Source organism: Phyllopteryx taeniolatus, chromosome 9, assembly GCF_024500385.1.
Source record: "Phyllopteryx taeniolatus isolate TA_2022b chromosome 9, UOR_Ptae_1.2, whole genome shotgun sequence".
NCBI lineage: Eukaryota > Metazoa > Chordata > Actinopteri > Syngnathiformes > Syngnathidae > Phyllopteryx > Phyllopteryx taeniolatus.
The window spans coordinates 11,366,754-11,382,923 of NC_084510.1; the positions used below are offsets into that span (position 1 = coordinate 11,366,754).

General features: G+C 40.8%; 1 protein-coding gene and 1 long non-coding RNA gene across 4 annotated transcripts in view; one reads left to right on the forward strand and one right to left on the reverse strand.

Moving 5' to 3' along the window:
* LOC133483131 (ataxin-7) overlaps positions 1-7,716 on the reverse strand; it is a 52,844-nt gene extending 45,128 nt beyond the window's left edge. For 2 of the 3 annotated variants that reach the window (XM_061783811.1, XM_061783809.1), the window contains exons 1-2: positions 7,558-7,716; positions 6,520-6,618 (exon numbers count right to left, since the gene is read on the reverse strand). The gene's annotated coding sequence lies outside the window, so the exon portion shown is untranslated. The remainder of the gene's footprint in view (positions 1-6,519; positions 6,619-7,557) is intronic. The other variant, XM_061783810.1, reaches the window with a different exon arrangement.
* Positions 7,672-16,150, forward strand: LOC133483134 (uncharacterized). The gene is made up of 3 exons (XR_009790035.1): positions 7,672-7,788; positions 13,805-13,865; positions 14,868-16,150. It is a non-coding gene; the product is annotated as an uncharacterized LOC133483134 (long non-coding RNA).
* The last annotated feature ends 20 nt before the right edge of the window (positions 16,151-16,170 follow it).

Consider the following 16,170-nt stretch of genomic DNA (forward strand, 5'->3'; position numbering starts at 1 on the left):
TCACAATTTCACCAAGTGCTGGCGATCACATGCTAAATTACTTTAGATAATGACTATTTTTGGTGTCGCAGGCAAAGTATTTTGGTGAAAATATCAATGACTGTCTCAAGCAGCAGCCGCTGCCGACTTCCCCATTAGCTTCTGCTGTAGCAGTTTGCTAACCACATATAATCAACAGTACAAATAATAGATTAGTACAGCACATAGTACATCAATACTGTAGTTACACGAGTAATTGATACAGTAGTTACTCCAAATACATGCTACAGAGTCAAATATAAACAACATTAACACAAGACACCAATTAATAATTTGATAAGATGTGAAATCGAATACTGTTAAAAGAACAATATTTTAATCCTCAAGCTAAACCTCTCAGTGGATATAATAAAACGAAATAGCAGGCATGTCAAACTCGCAGCCCATGGGCCACATCCCGCCTGCGACAGTATTTTGTGTGGCTGGTGAAAGTAATGTGTCGACTTCCATGAGTCTTGCTAAAATCTGTACCAAAATTTCACATCGTAATATGTAAGAAATAATCACGTTGCGAAATTGCAAGCATTTATTTTTGTTACCGAACCCCTTTTTACTGTAACTTGAATAAACAAGTTAAATTGAACAATTATTCTTGACTTCTGATTTGAAAACTAGTTATCTATCATTTTGTTGTGTGTATATAATGCACGGTGGCCGACCGGTTAGCAAATCTGTTCTGTGGACCGCGGTTCAAATCCCAGCCCCGCCTGGTGGAGTTTGCATGTTCTCCCCGTGCCTGCATGGGTTTTCTCCAGGTGCTCTGGTTTCCTCCCACATCCCAAAACATACATGGTAGGTTGATTGAAGACTCTAAATTGCCCTCAGGTGTGAATGTGTGCCCGAATGGTTGTTTGTTTATATGTGCCCTGCGATTGGCTGGCGACCAGTTCAGGGTGTACCCCTCCTCTCGCCCGAAGATAGCTGGGATAGGCTCCAGCATACCCGCGACCCTAGTGAGGATAAAGCGGTACAGAAAATGGATGGATGGATATACAACCCCAATTCCCATGAAGTTGGGACGTTGTGTTAAACATAAAAACAGCATACACTGATTTGCAAATCATGTTCAACCTATATTTAATTGAATACAATACAAAGACAAGATATTTAATGTTCAAACTGATAAACTACTGTTTTTTAGCAAATAATTATTAACTTGGAGTTTTATGGCTGCAACACGCTCCAAAAAAGCTGTGAGAGGTGGCAAAAAAGACTGAGAAAGTTGAGGAGTGCTCATCAAACACGTTTGGAACATCCCACAGGTGAACAGGCTAATTGGGAACAGGTGGGTGCCATGATTGGGTATAAAAGGAGCTTCCCTGAATTGCTCAGTCATTCACAAGCAAAGATGGGGCGAGGTTCACCTCTTTGTGAACAAGTGCGTGAGAAAATAGTAGAACAGTTTAAGGCCAATTTTCCTCAACGTACAATTGCAAGGAATTTAGGGATTTCATCATCTACGGTCCATAAAATCATCAAAAGGTTCAGAGAATCTGGAGAAATCAAAACGTAATCGGCAAGCCCAAAAACCAACTTGAATGCTCATGACTTTCGATCCCTCAGGCAGCACTGCATCAAAAACCAACATCAATGTGTAAAGGATATCACCACATGGGCTCAGGAACACTTCAGAAAACCAATGTCAATAAATACAGTTCGGCGCTACATCTGTAAGTGCAACTTGAAACTCTACTATCCAAAGCAAAAGCCATTTATCAACAACTCCCAGAAACACCGTGGGCTTCTCTGGGCCCGAGCTCATCTAAGATGGACTGATGAAAAGTGGAAAAGTGTTCTGTGGTCCGACGAGTCCACATTTCAAATTGTTTTTGGAAATTGTGGACGTCGTGTCCTCCGGGCCAAAGAGGAAAAGAACCATCCGGACTGTTATGGACGCAAAATTCAAAAGCCAGCATCTGTGATGGTATGGGGCCAATGGCATGGATAACTTACACATCTGTGAAGGCACCATTAATGCTGAAAGGTACATACATTTTGGAGAAACATATGCTGCCATCCAAGCAACGTCTTTTTCATGGACGCCCCTGCTTATTTCAGCAAGACAATGCAAAAACCACATTCTGCACGTGTTACAACAGCGTGGCTTCGTAGTAAAAGAGTGCGGGTACTAGACTGGCCTTCCTGCAGTCCAGACCTGGCACCCATTGAAAATGTGTAGCGCATTATGAAGCGTAAAATACGATAACGGAGAACCCGGACTGTTGAACAGCTGAAGCTGTACATCAAGCAAGAATGGGAAAGAATTCCACCTATAAAGCTTCAACAATTAGTGTCCTCAGTTCCCAAGCGTTTATTGAATGTTGTTAAAAGAAAAGCTGATGTAACACAGTGGTAAACATCACCCTGTCCGAGCTTTTTTGGAACGTGTTGCAGCCATAAAATTCTAAGTTAATGATTATTTGCTAAAAACAATAAAGTTCATCAGTTTGAATATTAAATATCTTGTCTTTGTATTGTATTCAATTAAATATAGGTTGAACATGCTTTGCAAATCAGTGCATTCTGTTTTTATGTTTAACACAACGTCCCAAAGTCATTGGAATTGGGGTTGTATAATATAATTCAGGCAATAATCATTTATATGGTTTCACAGTCATAATGGCCCTCTGAGGGAAACCATACCAACAATGTGGCCCGCGACAAAAATGAGTTTGACAGCCCTCCCCTCGCTCCACCACTTGTCGTCAAGGTAAGAAAAGCTGTACTCACAGTTGACCTAGCAGTATACAGGACTAAGTGAGATGAACTGTCACTCACTTGCATGAGACTGGGCCACAAACTCGAAAGGGCTAATTTTAACCAGACTAGAGGGGTAAAGTACTTTATACTATAATCCTTGATGGTTGGAATATTTTGATGAAAACATATCACAGATGTTATTTTAAATTGTATACATTACATAATCTGTCTTTTTTAATTGTGAAATATAATCTTAAATAAGTGTATAAAACTTGATTCCTCATTAGTTTCAAATCAGTTGTGTTGCTTGTTTAATTATCTAAACATTAATTACGTCATACCGCTATAAAATATTTTGGTGCTTTAGTAGCGTCTTATTACATTATGTTGTGGATATGGAGCTAACTTTGGCTGTTGAGGTCCTAGATTCTGGACATTTGCTCAGTAACGACATTGAATTCAAAACAAATTATCATAACAAAAATGTGCATTGATACTGCAAGATTGGATAATGGCTTTTACACATAAAAAGCTAATACAATGTAAAACATCTGTGGTGTAATGTTAGCTTAAAAAGGCCAAAAACTGTGGTCAACGTGTACTAATCAAACATGTTTGTCATTTATATTGGAATAGGTGGTAGCTATCCACTGGAGTGTAGCAAGCAAAGAAACAAAACATCTGATTTAGTCTCTAACAGGGTGGTGGTGACTCCGTTACAATGACTGACCCTTCACACATGCACGATCATGAAAATAAACCATTCGAATGAGGTGGAAGAAGTTTGTTGTGTTACAGACAGATGCCATTTTGTAAGCATGTTCACGTTTGACCAGACTGAAAGTTTACTTTCACTTTCAGAATGAAACGTTCAAAGTGTGCCTTTTCGACTTCAACTGACAAAAACGGACAAGCATGCAGCGGAATTTTCAAATAATAAGACTGTCCTAACTTCAAGCGACAGTCACTTGTCATTTTACTTTTTCTGACATCAAGAGGGTTAGGGTTATATAAAAAATAAAATAAAAAAAGACCATTGTGAAGTAATGCAACAAAACATCTGAGGGACACTTGGTGGGACAAATAAGTCAAACATTAACACAGAAATTAGTCTTATGTACATTGACGGATGCGCAGAAGTTAACTTAAACATCGCCTGTGAACTGAGGTAATGTCAGTTACTACCCACTTTTCCTTACCGGAGAAGTCTATTTGAGGGAGGTATTTATTTTTCCCAAGGGGATAACACGGCATCTCTTAGCAGGACGGCCACTATTTGAGGAAATACATCACATAAACAATTCTGTCAAAAGTTGTATTCCAACCTGTTGCTCAGAGTGATGTACTGACTACTCTATGATGTACGGAGAGAAAATCTATACATGGCCTTTATTTTACAATGCTAGTGATTACTGCATCTTACAAGTTCAAGATTACTTACATGGAACGATCCCTCCTCTGAAGAAACACTTCCTTTTTTCTACCATGCATGAAAAAAGCACCCTTACCAGACAGCAGAACCAAAAATTATAAATCGGCAATATTGGTGGATTTAACGCAAGTTCAAGTCCTCTTTTCATTTAATTCATTTTTCTACTACGGCAAAGACGTGTACATATAACGACTGTAGATACACATACTTAACGAGGAAGACAAACGATTCACATTATTATCTGATAAGTTGACAATATGCTTTCTTTCCTGGAAAATTGATTTGTGGAATTTGTATGTTCTTATTTGGATTAAACATGTTGCTGACAAGGGCTCAAACAAACAAATAATATTGCTGATGGATTGAATTGGATAGTTTATCCATGGACAATAGTTTAGATTTCTATTTTTTGAATGTACCTGTACTGTATAGATGTCTTCTCTTGCATGCTCTTGTTTTTATATATTTATATTTCCTATAGCCACTATTGCTACTGAAATGATGGAATTTTCCCCATTATGGGACTAATAAAGGTTATCTTAACTTATATTACAAATATTTATTAATAATAATAATATACTTTTAACCTGACCACGTTCTCAGATGACTTCTCCAGTGACGTATCAATTCATTTCTGGTTCAGGGGGTGTCTTGTGTGGCCGTGAATTATTTTACATTTATATCTACAGACACATATTAATTGGCTTGTTATTTTTTTGTTCAAAGTTGGTTACTCTCTGCTATAACACGGTTCCAGCCAGACCTATGTGACAGGTGTACTGTATCACCCAATCACTTTTTTTGGTGTTTTGCGACTTCATGACACGATAGCTAAGCAATTAGCATCATGCTTTTCCGTCTTTGCTTACCCATTCCTCGTCCTCCCTTCGCGATAATGATATGGAAGAAGTGTAGTTTATTCGTTGCTATGGAGGCGATGTTTAGTGACTTACAATGCGTTAATACCGGACGCGAAGAGAACTTTCGTCTCCGCGGCTTAGCAGATGGGGGTGGGCGTACTAAAAGAGCATGCCCGAAGCATCTTTTTTTTCCTCTCTCAATTTTTTTAAACAATATAGTGCTTATTTAATCGCATTCATTCATGAAATGTTCGTCACGGTGGCTGGACACAGTAGTGTACTGGCTGGTAAATGTCGGACGCTGGATTTTTTTTCTCAATATTCGGAACAATCGGTGTTACGGCCGGAACGAGTCAGCGTTCAGTGATTTCCGTAACAAAATACCGATGTTCCTGAACATTTAACAGCTCAGCATATATTGGAAAGTTTTACCTGGTGGATTAAACAGGAGCTGATATCCTGACAAGAAGGATGAAAGTTAGAAGCTTTCTTTTGACTCGGTCTTTAAAGTTCTTGTGTCAGTTTCATTTTCTCTGGACCAATAAGTGAGACTGGACAATTTCATAAGGTTTTGATATTTTCTAAGGTATGCAAAAACTGCTATATGGTCTCTTGGCATACTGTGAGAAGTAAATTGTCTATTTTTCTGTTTTATACAGGATAAATTACAGATGAGTGCATACTGTATCCTCTGTCCAAAATCAAAGATATGAAAAGCACACAAAACCATTTTTATTACTTAACTCCATCACCCATTAAGAATGGATGAGAGAATCAACAATAATGTGTGACAACAGTTATTATATAATAATATACTTGGGTAGCAATTTACAATACATTACTGAACTGTAACTGAAAAAGGGACACCTTTTAGTGTTCTGCGCTCTTGCACGCCATGCATACATAGCAATAATAAATTGAATTATCGCTAAGGGAATGTAAAAATGTACTCATCCAGTCCATTGGATGAAGGCCGTTTTATCCAATTAATGTTTTTTCATTAGAAATTGAAATCTGCCTTCACAGTTATCAATGATTGTTTATTGTGTTACAAAGTTTAAACAGACCTACTCCAGCAAAAACTGGGAAGTTAATGTAGCTCACCTGTCTATGGGTTTTTATAGTGACTATAGCGAAGTTAAATTTTGTATTTGTTGTGTTTCTTACCTTTGAGATTTAAACCTTACGTTAACTGAGCTTTCAGGCACATAATCATAATGAAGTCTAATTTGTTTGTTTGAATGACTTTCAAGATTTTTTAAATAAGTTATATGGTGTAATTGTATTTAGTTTAGTATAGCTTTATTATAGCTTTTTGTAAACCAAATTACTATCATGTTTTTTATATTATGATTTGCCAATTTATCAGTTACAAAATTGCAATAAATACAACATTCATGAGACTTATCATGAACTATCAAATCCTAGCATTTTATCAACTGTAATTGATGTGAATGGCACAGAGGTCATAAAGAAGTGACATATTACCTTGGCAAATAAGGAAAAAAGTAACTTATTTGTAACTCAGTCAGCTGATCCACATCAGTTTGGGTTCTCAGTGGCTCCCGCATACACTGAAGAAGATATCTGGAAGCACACATGCACATTAAGGGGAGTCTAGTTAGTAGCATGTTCTTTGGTTTATGTTGATACAATTATTCCTTCAAACTAGTGTATTGAGAAATTGGTCTTCAGCAAACATGTTCTTATTGAGCTATTGACCACTAAGCAGTAGTCCTTTCTATAAAACCCTAACTTTTTAGTTGTCTTGTTTAATAAGTAAACCATATTTGCTGGTGTATGAATGCATTTGTTCTTTTCTACATTTCAGGTGTTGCTCTTCAAATGATGCTGCGAACCTAAAACCAAATAAAGAACCCCAACTAAAACAACATAAATAAAGAAATAAAAGAGTCAAGCTCAACTGATATATTAAAACTGAGTAAGATACATTCTAACGACGGCTTGCTACATTGCTACACGTAAACAGGAGAAGCCTAATGAGAACACCATTGCGATTTGGACTCTAAACCGCAGTGTGCAATTACAATGCAAAGCACTTACTTTATTAAAAAACAAAAAAAAAAGGCAGAAAGAAAATAAAAAGAGTCGTCGATGATTGTCAAATAACTTCAGCTCGCAGTCCCAGGTCAGGACAAGTTTTGTGTAGCCTTGCTCACACCTCTAACACAACAACGATTATTGGTCATTTAAAAGAGAGTGAGTGAGATTGACGTGCGAAAAGGTGCGTTCACTGCTGCTATTCGTATAAGTGGGAAAACAATGTACCGGATACTGTACATATACTGTACATGTGACAGAAGCGGTGTAGTGCAAGCAGCCTGCATCCATTCACACTCTGTGAGGCTGCTCCAAATGCTATCAGAGAGCATTTGGTGGTTACGTCGCCCTGCTAGCTAAAGCCAGCCATGACTAGCATTAGCGAGGAAGCAAGCTGCCAGGAGCCTGACAGCACAGCACAAGTCAATAGCAGTCGCCACGGGGCAACGGCAAGTTTGCCCTTACCAATCCTCTGGTTGCCGTACGTGTAAACAAACGCCGGGCCGATTGAAATCAACTAGATGCGAGGGGCAGCGCGGGTAGGACACGGCGAGAAAGAACGAGTTGCGGTGCTCAGCCTGTGTGGAGGTCTTCACCAGGTGCTTCCATGTCTGTTTACCAGACTGCATTCTGGGAATGTGACGTCACTGAGCCTTCGACGAGGAGCGCCCCTGTAAATAGCTCATGCACACTCCAGTATGTGGCTTTCGTTTCATTATTGTTTCAAGCGTGTTTTTTGGAATACAGTTTGTATTTAGGCCCCAATAGAGCTCTATGAAAACGTCGGTCAATAATTTCCAGTGGTGGGAACAAAGTATTTGGACTTAGTTACTGTACTTCAGTAGATTTTGCAGGTATCTGTACTTCACTTGCGTATTGCTTTTTCTGACTACGTTTTACTTTTACCCTACATTTGACAACAGATATCTGTACTCTTTACGCCACTGGTTCTCAAACGTTTTAAAAGTACCACCTCTCTAAATACTTTGCTCTCCAAGTACCACCGTCATGACCAACATTAAAATTCAGTACTGTAGTGTAGTAGGCCCAAGTGCCCATCAAAAATTAGGTTTTATTCCTAGAAATTACACTCGATATTATCGTAAGCCACTGAAACATTATGCACACTTTGGACATCAATACTACGATAGGAGAAACAAAAACTAATTCATCAGTTAAAATGTATTGCACTGAAAGTTTAATTCATTACTTGATATGGTATATGTTTTAAAACAAACCTATCTAAAAGTAGCAACATGACAAGACAGTCTGTCAAAATGCTAAGTCTGGTGGAAATAACCACTTCAACCTGACGCAACGCACCAACAATTTTGAATATTGGATAATGGATTCTGGAGGAATTGAATTTTATTTTTTTTTGTTTGGTGGGAAGAATTACCTTTTCGCTTTATATTTTTGTGTCACTCGCCGATAGAAAATCAGGTAAAAAATAATCTATTTATGAATAAATGCCCTCAAATTACAGTAAAACAGTATAACTTAATTATTACTCAACTGATCTCTTCAACCTTTCGTTTCACTTGGGGAACACCTTCTCCAAGTTTCAGTTAAAACTATCCACCAATTGCTTGTGCGGACCAAAATTCTGAGGGGTTCTCAATGTCAACGTGTCAAAATTACCATGAAATTCTAAACGGTGTCTCTTGCCCTAAAGACTCAACTTAAATAGCACAAATGGAACATTATTTCTGATAAGAGCAGTGTGGGCAGTAGAACAGGTCATTTACTTTTGTAATAATTTTTTTCCCCCCTCAATTTATTTGTTGTGGAGGATTACAAAGGTGTTTGAAGTGCTCTTTCCATGTTTTTCAGAAAGTTCCACAAAGATGTGGCCACTACTAAACAATTAAATTCAAATGTACTTTAAAGGTCCCGTGTTTTGCCAAACCAACTTTTTATAGTATTTGAGATATAATATTGTCTCTATGATGCCTCAGTAAACATGAAATATGAATTAAAATCGTCCACACATTCCTGAGCTCCAGACATTTTTCTGCCGAGAGGCCTGAACTCATCCATCCATCCATTTTCTTATCCTCACAAGGGTTGCGGGCGTGCTGGACCCTATCCCAGCTATCTTGGGGTGGGAGGCAGGGTACACCCTGAACTAGTCGCCAGCCAATTGCAGGGCGCATACAAACAAACAACCATTCGCACTCACAGTCACACCTACGAGCAATTTAGAGTCTTCAATTAACCTACCATGGATGTTTTTGGCATGTGGGGTGGGAGGAAACCGGAGTACTCGGAGAAAAACCCACGCAGGCACGGGGAGAACATGCAAACTCCACATAGGCGGGGCTGGGATTTGAACCCCGGTCCTCAGAACTATGAGGCAGATGTGCTAACCAGTCGTCCGCCGGCCTGAAATCAGTTAATTCAAATTTCTCGAGCTTATTTACGTCACTAGCGAAGATTTCCGCCTACCTCTCCGCTACCAAGACAGCACTGTCAACATAAACGTGTGCTCTCATAAGTGGGTCTTCTACACGGAGGCAACAATTCAGAGGTTAGGGACGGTCTCAGCCAAATATGGACAAAGCGGATACAAAACTGGGTCAAACAGAAGTACAGTAGCTGTCAGAGAAGCCTTTTCAGGACACTCGTATGACAGAACCAAGGGTTTTTTTAAATGAAATTGACACGTTTATGCTAAGTCCAGGCAGCACGGTGGGCGACTGGTTAGAAAATCTGCCTCACAGTTCTGAGGGCCCGGGTTTAAATTCACATCTTGATGCAAACAAAGGCTTTTGTACAAAGTCTAAAATAAATACCAGTTGGGGTGTTCAATACCTTTTCCCTGTGTTATTTCACATTATTACACACAACTTAATTTCTGATCTTATTTGTTCTACCTTCTTTGTCTGTATTGATTACTAGGGTTGTTCCCAACATCTGGTAAAATTTTCATGTCAATGGCACCTTTGGAAATATATTTAATGAGAAAAATGGTGACGCGTTAAAATACTTATTTCAGTCACTGTATGTTCTGACCTCTTTGTTTTGGTCAGAACTCGAGCCAGAACCAGCTGTTTAATGCTCTTTTGGGAGAGTCCAGTCATAAGACCCATTATCGGAATCAAGTCTACTTGAGATAAAAAAAAAGATGAGCTTCTCTTGGTCTGCTTGGCACATGTAAGCTTTTAAGAGAATTACTATACTATACTATACTATACTATACTATACTATACTTATACAGTACTTAAGAAAATTGTTTGATGTTGTCACCAAAAACTGACTTTTTCTGGCCTTTAGAAATTCTCTGTCTAAGCTGAAGAAAACACACACAAGTAAGGTGTATTTTTTTCAGTTATTATTATTAGCTGTGGAGGCAGCTGATGGGTTCCATCTGGCGAAGCAGAACGCAGCTTTGGTGGTCGCCGAGGGAAAAATTTGTGTGTGGGAGGAGTTTGGTGAGGCCATGGAGAACGACTTCCAGACGGCTTTGAGGAAATTCTTGTCCAACATCCGGCGTCTCAGAATGGGGAAGCCGTGCACCGTCAACACTGTGTCCTTTTGACCTTAGCTCAGGACGTTGTGAGTCGGTGGGCCAAATACTTCAAAGACCTCCTCAATTCCACCGACCTGCGTTCCTTTCAGGAAGCAGAGTCTGGGGACTCTGAGATGGGCTCCCCTGTCTGTGGGGTTGAGGTCACCAAGGTGATTAAAAACCTCCTTAGTGGCAGGACCCCGGGAATGGATGAGATCCGCCCAGAGTTCGTAAAGGTTCCGGATGTTGTGGGATTGTCACGCCTCTGCAACATTGCGTGGCAATCAGGGACAGTGCCTCTGGTTGGCAGACCGGGGGCTGGTCCCGCTTTTTAAGAAGGGGGACCTGACGATGTGTATAATTACCGGGGTTCATACTCCACAGCCTCCCTGGTAAGGTCTATTCAGGGGTGCTGGAGAGGAGAGTCTGTCAGCAAGTCGAATCTCAGATTCTGGAGTAGCAGTGTGGTTTTCGTCCTGGCCGTGGAAAGGTGGACCAGGTCTTCACCCTCAGCAGGGTCCTTGAGGGTTCATGGAAGTTCGCCCAACCAGTCAACATGTGCTTTGTGGACTTGGAGAAGGCGTTCGACCAGGTCCCCTGGGGGTCCTGTGGAGGGTGTTCCCGGAGTAGGGTGTACCGGACCCCTTAATGCGAGCAGTTCGGTCCTTGTACGACTGGTGTCAGAGTTTGGTGTGCATTGCCGGCAGTCAGATTTGTTTCCGGTGAGGGTTGGACTCCGCCAAAGCTGCCCTTTGTCACCGATTCTGTTCATAACTTTTATGGACAGAACTTCTAGGTGCACCCAGGTGTGGAGGAGTTCCGGTTTGGTGACCTCAGCATTGTGTCTCTGCATTTTTGCAGATGATGTTGTTCTGTCGGCGTCATCAAGCTGCGATCTTCGACTCTCACTGGAGAGATTTGGTCTAACAGACTCTGTTCAAGGTCGCCATTGTTGTTGCTTTGTTCCTTGTTACGGAAAGGAAAGTAAAAACGGCTACCGGAAATGGCCACAAAATGCAGAGGAAACTCCACCCTGTGGCATCCTAGCCAATACCAGCTGTAGCGACACCCCCGACTTGGAGGAGAACTGCAGCACACTTTCAAAACAGCGTGCGTGGGTTGCGCTCGAGTATAAAGGCAAGCTGCGTGCAGGATAGCCATAGTGACGTCAGCGTGGTCGCCGTCCGTGCGAGTATAAAGAAGCCTTTACTCACCGGGGGTTCGGCTGCGGTCTATGCCGCATGGAGGCGTAGGCGACGAAGGGGGAAAGCACGCCGGCATCCAAGTGAAGCTCCACAAAAGAGGTTACAGATTAGCGTTCCCGTCGATCCACCTCGCGAATCTACGCTCCCTACCCAAGAAAATGGACGAGCGTGATCTTCTGACAAAGACCAGTAAAGACTTCGGACGTTCCGCGGCCCTGTGCTTTACGGAGACATGGCTTTGTGAACGCGTCCCCGATGAGGCCGTAATGCTTCCGGGCTTCCATCTACACCGGGCAGACCGCGTCACAGAACAAAAGAAAAGGTGGCGGGATATGCTTCTATATCAACAAAAAATGGTGTAATGACGTCACAGAGCTTAGCACACACTGCAGCCAGGATTTAGAGTCGCTGTTTTTGAACTGTAAGCCATTCTACTCGCCTCGTGAGTTCGCAACTTTCATTCTCGCCGGTGTTTACATTCCTCCTCCAGCTAACACGAATGCCGCACTGCTAACGCTCGCTGAACAAGTAAATGAAATGAAAAAAAACAGCCAGATTCACCTCTCATTATTCTTTGGGACTTTAACAAAGCTAAGATCAACTATGAACTCCCTAAATACAAGCAACACATCGACTGTCCTACCAGGGAAAATAACATATTAGACTACTGCTATACTACGCTAAATAACGCATACCGTGACATACCTCGTGCAGCTCTGGGCTCGTCTAATCACTGCTTAATTCACTTAATAATAATAATGCGCGAAGCCTAAGGTGAAAACAGTGAAAACGTGGACGAACAAAGCAAAGATAGAACTTCAAAGCTGTCTAGACTGCACAGACTGGAGTGTCTTTGAAAATTCAGCTGGCAGCCAGGATGAATATACGGACACTGTCACATCCTATATCAGTTTCTGTTCAGAGGTTTGTGTACCAACAGTGATTTTGCACGTTCAATAACAAGCCGTGCTTCAGTGCCAAACATAAGCAACTTTGCCAAGCTAAAGAGGATGGATATCTAAGTGGGGATAGGGCCCTGTATAATCGCGCTAGAAACCAGCTGACTAAAGAAACGAACATTGCAAAGAGAAACTCTGCAGTAATGTTGGAAAAACAGTTTACCGCTAACAACTCTAAATCAGTCTGGCATGCATTACAATCGCTAACCAATTACAAGCGATGATTCCCCCCCCCCCCCCCCCCCCCAAGCTGCGAACAATAAAAGACTAGCCGACGACTTGAACACCTTCTATTGCAGATTTGAAAAGGATACTTTCGCGAGAGGACTTTGCATCTTTTTGCACAAATGTCAAAAAAAACATTGCATTACCACATTACTGGTAACCTTTTATTGCTCAGTGACTGTGTTTTTATGTCTCAAAAGTATTCTCTGTCAATTCACTGTCTGTTGTCGTACTAGAGCGGCTCCAACTAACGGAGACAAATTCCTTGTGTGTTTTTGACATACTTGGCAAATAAAGATGACTCTGATTCAGATTTGTTTTTGTTTAACCTTTTTTAACCAGATAAAAACCCATAGAGATCAGGATCTCTTTCACATGGATGACCTGCCCAAGAGGTTAACAGTTCCAAGGAAGTAACAATAGTGCAAGATGTTTTTCAAATAACACAACAATCAACAACAATTTAACATTAAAGCACAGGTACTGTTCGGTAGAACATATAATTCCAAGTGGAATAAGTTCAGAGTTTCAGTTTAGTTAGCAAAGTATTCCATCCTGCAGGGGCAGCATGGCTGAAAACTCTTGTCCCAAATTCAGTCCTTACTTGAAGAACAGAATTTCCATTTTTTCCCTTCTGAAGTGGTTGGCATTACCCAGTCTATAACTAATGGAACAACAGTAGGCAGCCCTCTCTGACCCCAGTTTTAATCATAAAGGGGTTAGTTAGTTAGTTAGTTAGTTATGACCTACTGGTCATTGTTGCATAGCTGTTTTTAATTGTGTCAGCTTGATGTGTACTCTATATCTTCCAGACTGTCTCTCTGTGGACACTGTTAAAAGCTTTTTCGTAGACAGCAAAGTTGAAGAATGAGGGTAAGTTCCTTTCTATGGTTTATGAAAAAAATAATACGCAATGTGACAATCTGATCTGTGCATGAACGATTCTTTCTTAATCCAGTTTGTAGGTCTCTAAATTGTTGTTCAGATACATCCTTAATTCTGTCCAAAATTATCCTGTTTGGAGCCATAGCTGGCACAGAGAGTAAGTTCATCCCTCTGCAATTGGCACAGTTGCCCTGCCCTCCCTTCTGGGATTTTATTGATAAGGCCCTCTTTCCAATCAGATTGCAGTTGTTCCTCTCCCCAGATCTTACAGAAGAGCAGATGGAGCAGTTCCACTGAGTGTCACAGCAAAGGGTCTGAATACCTATGGCTGTGTGATCGTTGAGTTTTTCTTTTTGAATAAATCTCCAAAAATGTCAACAATTCTGTTTTTTTCTGTCAATATGGGGTGCTGTGTGTACATTAATGAGGAAAAAAACTTGAATGATTTTAGCAAATGGCTGCAATATAACAAAGAGTGAGAAATTTAAGGGGGTCTGAATACTTTCTGTACCCACTGTATACTATATATTTTAGATGTGTGTTTTGGGTCATTGTCTTTATTTATTTAATTTTTATTTGTGTTATTTTCCCCTTGTGTTATCTTTAAAATGTTGCCATTTTGTATTTGTATTTACTGTACGTACTGTATTCGCAAAGTATTACAGTGGGTACGGAAAGTATTCAGACCCCCTTAAATTTGTCACTCTTTGTTATAGGGCAGACATTTGCTAAAATAATTTAAGTATTTTTTCCCTCATTAATGTAAACACAGCTGCCCATATTCACAGAAAACAACGGAATTGTGGAAATTTTTGCAGATTTATTTAAAAAGAAAAACTGAAATATCACGTGGCCATAAGTATTCAGACCCTTTGCTCAATATTTAGCAGAAGAACCATTTTGAGCTAATACAGCCATTAGTCTTTGGGAAATGATGCAACAAGGTTTTCACACCTGGATTTGGGGATCCTCTGCCATTCCTCCTTGCAGATCCTCTCCAGTTCTGTCAGGTTGGATGCTGAATGTTGGTGGACAGCCATTTTCAGGTCTTTCCAGATGATGGATGCTGCCACCACCACGCTTCACTGTTGGGACTGTATTGGACAGGTGATGAGCAGTGCCTGGTTTTCTCCACACATACCGCTTAGAATTAAGTCCAAAAGGGTCTATCTTATAGAATCTTATTTCTCACCATCTTGGAGTTCTTCAGGTGTTTTTTAGCAAACTCCTTGCGGCCTTTCATGTGTCTCGCACTGAGGAGAGGCTTCCGTCGGGCCACTCTTCCATAAAGCCCCGACTGGTGGAGGGCTGCAGTGATGGTTAACTTTCTAGAACTTTCTCCCATCTCCCAACTTCATCTCTGGAGCTCAGCCACAGTGATCTTTGAGTTCTTCTTTACCTCTCTCACCAAGGCTCTTCTCCCCTCTTGCTAAGTTTGGCCAGATGGCCAGCTCTAGGAAGGGTTCTGGCCGTCCCAAAGGTCTTACATTTAAGGATTATCTAGGCACCTGTGCTCTTAGGAACCTTCAGTGCAGCAGAATTCTTTTTGTAACCTTGGCCAGATCCGTGCCTTGCCACAATTCTGTCTCGCAGCTCTTCAGGCAGTTCCTTTGACCTCATGATTCTCATTTGCTCTGACATGCACTGTGAGCTGTAAGGCCTTATATAGACAGGGGTGTGGCTTTCCTAATCAAGTCCAATCAGTATAATCAAACACAACTGGACTCCAATGAAGGTGTAAAACCATCTCAGAATCAGAATCATCTTTATTTGCCAAGTATGTCCAAAACACACAAGGAATTTGTCTCCGGTAGTTGGAGCCGCTCTAGTACAACAGACAGTCAATTTACAGAACACTTTGGAGACATAAAGACATTGACAAAAAACAATTGTGCAAAAAGATGCAGAGTCCTCTAGCACTTAGAGCAGTTCGAATGACTAATATTGCAATAGTCCGGTGCAATGACCATTGTGCAGAGGGCGCTGAGACTTCAAGGAGTGTATGCGGTTTAAAGTGACGAGTAGTGCGATAATCTGGGACAATGTTGGTTGTGCAAAAGTTACAGATACTCCTCAATCAGTTTGCAAATGGAGCAGATGCTACTCTGGTATGAGTGGCCAGTATATGCAAATAGTGCAGCATGGCGAGACAACTACAGTGAGTGCACGAGTAATACATAATTGGCCCCACAGAAATGTGACAACGAACTCAAGTCAAAAAATTGCCAGCTTGTTGTAATGGAATTATAGGTTAGGTGTTTAAGAAGTGGATCGCAAGAGGGAAGAAGCTGTT